The sequence below is a fragment of the Procambarus clarkii genome, chromosome 80 (assembly GCF_040958095.1).
Source record: "Procambarus clarkii isolate CNS0578487 chromosome 80, FALCON_Pclarkii_2.0, whole genome shotgun sequence".
In the NCBI taxonomy this organism is placed as follows: Eukaryota; Metazoa; Arthropoda; class Malacostraca; order Decapoda; family Cambaridae; genus Procambarus; species Procambarus clarkii.
Window position 1 is genome coordinate 20,109,727 of NC_091229.1, and position 7,500 is coordinate 20,117,226.

Genomic DNA, 7,500 nt, shown 5'->3' on the forward strand with positions numbered 1-7,500 from the left:
CTACCCCACACACACATCCAGGAAGCAGCTCCGTAGCAGCTGCCTAACTCCCAGGTACCTATTTACTGCTAGGTAATAGGAGCATCAGAGTGAAAGAAACGTTGCCCATTTGTGTGGGGAAAGTGGGGAGGACTTGGGGAGGGAAGGTGGGGAACATTTGGGTAGGGAAGGTAGGGACCTGCTAAGCAGCTTATCAACATGGCCGCCTCCAACCTCTATGATATTAATGAAGCGAGATAAGAGTATGGGAGAGCAGGGTGAGAGTGAGGGAGAGTGCAGGAGGAGTGAGAGTGAGGGAGAGTGCAGGAGGGGTGAGAGTGAGGGAGAGTGCTGGAGTGAGAGTGAGGGAGAGTGCAAGAGTGAGACTGAGGGAGAGTGCTGGAGGAGTGAGAGTGAGGGAGAGTGCAGGAGGGGTGAGAGTGAGGGAGAGTGCTGGAGGAGTGAGAGTGAGGGAGAGTGCAGGAGGGGTGAGAGTGAGGGATAGTGCTGGAGTGAGAGTGAGGGAGAGTGCTGGAGTGAGAGTGAGGGAGAGTGCAAGAGGAGTGAGACTGAGGGAGAGTGCTGGAGGAGTGAGAGTGCAGGAGTGAGAGTAAGGGAGAGTGCAGGAGGAGTGAGAGTGAGGGAGAGTGCAGGAGGAGTGAGAGTAAGGGAGAGTGCAGGAGGAGTGAGAGTGAGGGAGAGTGCTGGAGGAGTGAGAGTGCAGGAGGAGTGAGAGTAAGGGAGAGTGCAGGAGGAGTGAGAGTGAGGGAGAGTGCAGGAGGAGTGAGAGTGAGGGAGAGTGCAAGAGGAGTGAGAGTGAGGGAGAGTGCAAGAGAGGTGAGAGTGAGGGAGAGTGCAAGAGGAGTGAGAGTGAGGGAGAGTGCAGGAGAGGTGAGAGTGAGGGAGAGTGCAAGAGGAGTGAGAGTGAGGGGAGAGTGCAGGAGTGAGAGTGAGGGAGAGTGCAAGAGGAGTGAGAGTGAGGGGAGAGTGCAGGAGGGGTGAGAGTGAGGGAGAGTGCAAGAGGAGTGAGAGTGAGGGGAGAGTGCAGGAGTGAGAGTGAGGGAGAGTGCAAGAGGAGTGAGAGTGAGGGGAGAGTGCAGGAGGGGTGAGAGTGAGGGAGAGTGCAAGAGGAGTGAGAGTGAGGGGAGAGTGCAGGAGGGGTGAGAAAGCAGTCAAGAGCTGAGAAATAACAATGAAGAATGAGACACATATGATGAATGGAATGAGAAAGTGAGAGAGGGAGAGAAGTCAAAATGTCTCATCACGAGAGGAATGGTGAGGGAGAATGAGCGATGGAATAGGTGAAAGACGCCAGGTGGGATAGGAAGAATAAGAGGGATAGGAAGGAAGAAGGAATAGATGAAGAGGGAGACGATGATTTAAAACTGGTAAAGAATAGAGGTTTCTCTCTCTCTCTATCTCTCTCTCTCTCTCTCTCTCTCTCTCTCTCTCTCTCTCTCTCTCTCTCTCTCTCTCTCTCTCTCTCTCTCTCTCTCTCTCTCTCTCTCTCTCTCTCTCTCTCTCTCTCCAAACACAAGCTCCACAGCATATTATATCCTTGCATTGCTGATTCCGGGGATCAATGTGTCGGCGGCCCGGTCACCGACCAGGCCTCCTGGTCGATAGCCTTGTCAACCAAAGCTGGCTCTCCTGTCGCTCATCTCTGCACGTTGTGCTATCTTTTGTTATCTGCGGTTATCTTACCTTATTTGTGTGTAGCCTGGATGTATATCTGGTTATCTGTTGATCTCTCTCTCTCTCTCTCTCTCTCTCTCTCTCTCTCTCTCTCTCTCTCTCTCTCTCTCTCTCTCTCTCTCTCTCTCTCTCTCTCTCTCTCTCTCTCTCTCTCTCTCTCACATTTTAATAAGCTCAGGTAAGGATGCTTGTGACTAATTAAACTCGAATTTTATATTGTATTCCTTCATGAAAAATATTATGCATTATATATATATATATATATATATATATATATATATCGTACCTAGTAGCCAGAACGCACTTCTCAGCCTACTATGCATGGCCCGATTTGCCTAATAAACCAAGTTTTCATGAATTAATTGTTTTTCGACTACCTAACCTAACCTAACTTTTTCTGCTACCTAACCTAACCTAACCTATAAAGATAGGTTAGGTTAGGTTAGGTAGGGTTGGTTAGGTTCGGTCATATATCTACGTTAATTTTAACTCCAATAAAAAAAAATTGATCTCATATATAATGAAATGGGTAGCTTTATCATTTCATAAGAAAAAAATTTGAGAAAATATATTAATTCAGGAAAACATGGCTTATTAGGCAAATCGGGCCTTGCATAGTAGGCTGAGAAGTGAGTTCTGGCTACTAGGTACGACATACATACATATATATATATATATATATATATATATATATATATATATATATATATATATATATATATATATATATATATATATATATATATAGCAGTCTTTCTTGTAAACATATATCGTTGAATTTGACCGAATATTATAAAGGGTAAGATTTAATAATTCTTACACGAATCTTCTCAATATTTCTTACGTTTTTCTTCACTGTCGAGGGTAATTGATAAATTAACTCTCCAAAATTCTTGCATTATTTCTGGTCTGACTCCTGAATGCGTTTCGTAAGGCTTATTACATTTTCAAAGATTTAGTTTACGCATAAAATACATCATGCTTATACTTGTTTTGGGTGAGGTGACGGAGCTATGCCAGAACACGAAACAATGGGTATAAATTGGGTATGAAAACATAAGAATGGAAAACATAAGATTTATATATATATATATATATATATATATATATATATATATATATATATATATATATATATATATATATATATGTATATATATATATATATATATATATATATATATATATATATATATATATATATATATATATATAAATCTTGCAGTGTATTTGATAATAAAGAGGCAGAATGAGAGCATAAGAATAGAAATCCCAGATAAATGAAGAAATAAGAAGAAGAGAGAGAGAGAGAGAGAGAGAGAGAGAGAGAGAGAGAGAGAGAGAGAGAGAGAGAGAGAGAGAGAGAGAGAGAGAGAGAGAGAGAGAAATACCCTGAGGTAAATTAAACCTTAATTACTATCTGGCATCTCAGGTGCCAGGTAATAGAGTTGCCACCTCGTTCATTTCTGGCGGCATTAAGAGTGCCTTAAGAAAGCCTTGCCTCCCTCCAAAGGTCAGAGTTGACAGTGCCTGTTTTTTTCTTCCCCAAGACCTATTTTCCCCCTCTGTGGGATAATGAGCTATTGAAACATGCAAATTTTTTTTCGGTGATTAAATTTGAACTGGATATTTTGATAACATTGGTAATACTGTAAGTTATTATTTTGTCTCTCTCTCTCTCTCTCTCTCTCTCTCTCTCTCTCTCTCTCTCTCTCTCTCTCTCTCTCTCTCTCTCTCTCTCTCTCTCTCTCTCTCTCTCTCTCTCTCTCGTTCGCGAGTTCGATCCCAGTGCATGGCCTCAATATTTTCTCAGAGATACGTCACATTCTCGCGACTATATCTCCTTCCAGTCTGTCTATGATAACAAGATTGTAATACACAGATAACCAATTCACAGACTTTTATGTTTCGGGAAGTTGAAAGTGCCTCAAAAGTTGCATAAACAGCGGGGGGGGGAATAGTTGAAAGTTGACCAAAATAGATGCTGCATCTGACAAGTGCCTGGAGAACGATGCCAAGAAGTGCCTTGAGATGACAAGATGAAGATGCTGGTGGTCCGAGATGAGATGACAAGATGAAGATGCTGAGAGTCTGAGATGAAATGGCGGGTTGAAGATGCTGATGGTCCGAGATGATAGCTGTATAGCCTACGTGTTATGTAGAGATGTTGTCATGCTAAGATATGCCTTTGACTGATAGGCCTAAATGTAATGTGCGTGCGCTCTCTCTCTCTCTCTCTCTCTCTCTCTCTCTCTCTCTCTCTCTCTCTCTCTCTCTCTCTCTCTCTCTCTCTCTCTCTCTCTCTCTCTCTCTCTCTCCCTCTCTCTCTTCATCTGATTTCTTCCCCATTTCTACTCTTCCATTTCGTTTTGTCTTTCTCCTCTTCTCCATTCACCCCTTTCCCTCCTTCCCGTCATGAGGGGGGGGGGCGTCAACCCCCACCAGGAATTCTTCTTAAAGAGGTTTCACGAGTTTTTTTTTTTATCTTCCCGCGTCCCTAAAGGAAAGGGTCCTTTGTGGGAGGGGGCCTTTGTGGGAGGGGGCCTTTGTGGGAGAGGGGACCTTTGTGGGAGGGGGCCTTTGTGGGAGGGGGCCTTTGTGGGAGGGGGGGGCCTTTGGAGGAGGGGGGGCCTTTGTGGGAGGGGGCCTTTGTGGGAGAGGGGACCTTTGTGGGAGGGGGCCTTTGTGGGAGGGGGCCTTTGTGGGAGGGGGGAGCCTTTGTGGGAGAGGGGACCTTTGTGGGAGGGGGGGGGGGGCCTTTGGAGGAGGGGGGGGCCTTTGTGGGAGAGGGGACCTTTGGGGGAGGGGGGGCTTTGGGGGAGGGGGGCTTTGAGAAGGGGGGAGCTCTTTGTGTGAGACATCCTGCACTTCCAGGTGAGATGGGTAGGGGGTAGGGGAAGTGATGCACGAAAGGGGGGGGGGTTAATGGGAAAGGGGTAAATAAGGGGAAATTGAGAGTGGAAGGGGAGCTACTACCCCCTCCCATGAATGAGTGACAGTAGAATGAGAGAGAGAGTGCCATGAATGAGTGACAGTAGAATGAGAGAGAGAGTGCCATGAATGAGTGACAGTAGAATGAGAGAGAGAGTGCCATGAATGAGTGACAGTAACGGGGTTATTATAAAAAAAATTAATTTCATTCTCATGGAATTTAACTTCTTGAAGTTCATATATATTAGTTTTTTTTGCTCTGTTATGTGGTCTATGCTCTATGTTGGTCTATGTGGTCTGTGCTCTATGTTGGTCTATATGGTCTATGCTCTATGTGGTCTATGCTCTGTGTTGGTCTATGCTCTATGTGGTCTGTACTCTATGTTGGTCTATGCTCTATGTTGGTCTATGTGGTCTATGCTCTATGTTGGTTTATGTGGTCTATGCTCTATGTTGGTCTATGTGGTCTATGCTCTATGTGGTCTATGCTCTATGTTGGTCTATGTGGTCTATGCTCTATGTTGGTCTATGTGGTCTATGCTCTATGTTGGTCTATGTGGTCTATGCTCTATGTTGGTCTATGTTTTCTATGCTCTATGTTGGTCTATGTGGTCTATGCTCTATGTTGGTCTATGTGGTCTATGCTCTATGTTGGTCTATATGGTCTATGCTCTATGTTGGTCTATGTGGTCTATGCTCTATGTTGGTCTATATGGTCTATGCTCTATGTTGGTCTGTGGTCCTGTTTTCCATACAAAAGTAAGATGAGTCCAGTTTCTTATGCACAACCTCATCCCCTCTCTTCTGTATTTTGAGGAGTATATATATAGAGGAATAACCTTTAATCGTGTCTTTTATCCTCTTTTATGGGGTTCTTAAGCCACACAGCCTCTTCCCCTCCGGTTTGACACAACATGTTGGGGAATTGAGCTGAGATTGTAAGCCTATCCCAAGCGTTATATGTATATGTACATAAGACACATGACCATCGGGTTTTTAAAGAGCTAGAGGATGTATGGTTAAACAGTCACCCTCCGAAGGATGCCTGATCAACCGGGCTGTGATTGCTTGCAATCAGAAGCGGTCAAAGACACAGCAAGAATACTTATCCTTGAGATAACCTCAAGGTGACGTTAAGGTCTAATCACCCTGTCTAAGATGGATGTAACGACCCCCCTTCACCTAGTCTAATAGGCTGTAACTACCCTTCCTCCCTTGTTTAGCATGAAGTGACGACCCTCTCTCCCCTTTATCTATTAGGAAAGAACTACCTTCATGTTAATGGTGGGGGTCGTTGGGTGCCAAGCTTCAATTCATAGTGGCACTCTTCCTGGTAGTGGAGATGAGTAAGTGTAGCGTGGCACTGGTGCTGTCAGGCAGTGCCAGTGTGGCACTGTGTGGGGGGTGCATGAGAGGCCACACACACCATCACACAGGAGAGTGCCAAGGACGATTGGTTGGTTGGTTGGCACTGGTCTCTGTGAGGGCTATTCTCAGGGGTTTAACTAATTCCTTGGGATTGTCACATGCTCGCACGCACGCATGCACACACGCACGCACACGCACTCACACACACACACACACATATACTCGCTCACTCACTCGCTCAAAAACACTGACACTCTCTCTCTCTCTCTCTCTCTCTCTCTCTCTCTCTCTCTCTCTCTCTCTCTCTCTCTCTCTCTCTCTCTCTCTCTCTCTCTCTCTCTCTCTAGGAGACATACTGTTTCTCATATATATTAATAAGCTAACGGGGATGACTTCTATACCCCATCACCTATCAACCTACATACCTACCCACATACCTGCCCACATACCTACCCACATACCTGCCTACCTTCCTACCTACATAACTACCTGCCTGCCAAACAATCTCGTTGTTTGTATAAGTAACCCGTTAAGTTCACCGTTTTCTGCGGACCTTGGGGTAGATTCACGAAGCAGTTACGCAAGCACTTATGAACGTGTACATCTTTCCTCAATCTTTGACGGCTTTGGTTACATTTATTAAACAGTTTACAAGCATGAAAACTTGCCAATCAACTGTTGTTATTATTATAAACAGCCTCCTGGTGCTTCGGAGCTCATTAACTGTTTAATAATTGTAAACAAAGCCGCCAAAGATTGAGAAAAGATGTACAGGTTCGTAAGTGCTTGCGTAACTGCTTCGTGAATCTGGCCTCTGGTCGCTGAATTTTTCCCTACCCAAATATTCAATAAAACCTCTAAATGATTGCGACCGCTTAAAGTATCTCAATTTGTATTTTTTAGAGCGATACATTAACAAATTTCCACTTAGAATATGTTAAGAGGGACTGGTTTCAAATCTGTTCACGGAAATAACTCATAAAGAAATCAGGAGGCATGGCAGGAAGTGCAGAATACCCCCGTTGAAAAGCAGAGGTGCAATAGGTACGCTGAGAGAGAACTCTCATCAACATCAGAGGCCAGAGACTGTTCAACATTAGGAACATAACTGGCTGACCTATCATCATGGTATTCGAAAGTCTATATAGATACTATAAACCTCTCCAAACAGCGCAATATGATCAACCAGGCTCTGATTTTCACATCAGAAGCAGCGTCGAGCAGGGCTGCTTGACCAGACCATCAACCGGGTCAGAGACCGGCAGTCGCGGGAACATTGATCCTCGGAACTACACCGAAGACAACTTCAAGGTCAAGTGACGTATTTACAACCTTCAGTCCTAGACACAGTGCCCTACTTGAGCCGGCGGAGCTCCCGCCTCCGTAACTTGGGTCCTATGAATCTTTCTGCGTGTAACTTGGGTCCTGTGAATCTCTCTGGATCTGGCCGATTAAAAAAGTTTGTTGGTGGGAGTATACAAGTGGTGTCCCCGCTCGTGACGTCAGTGGTGGCAGATCCCACCTTTG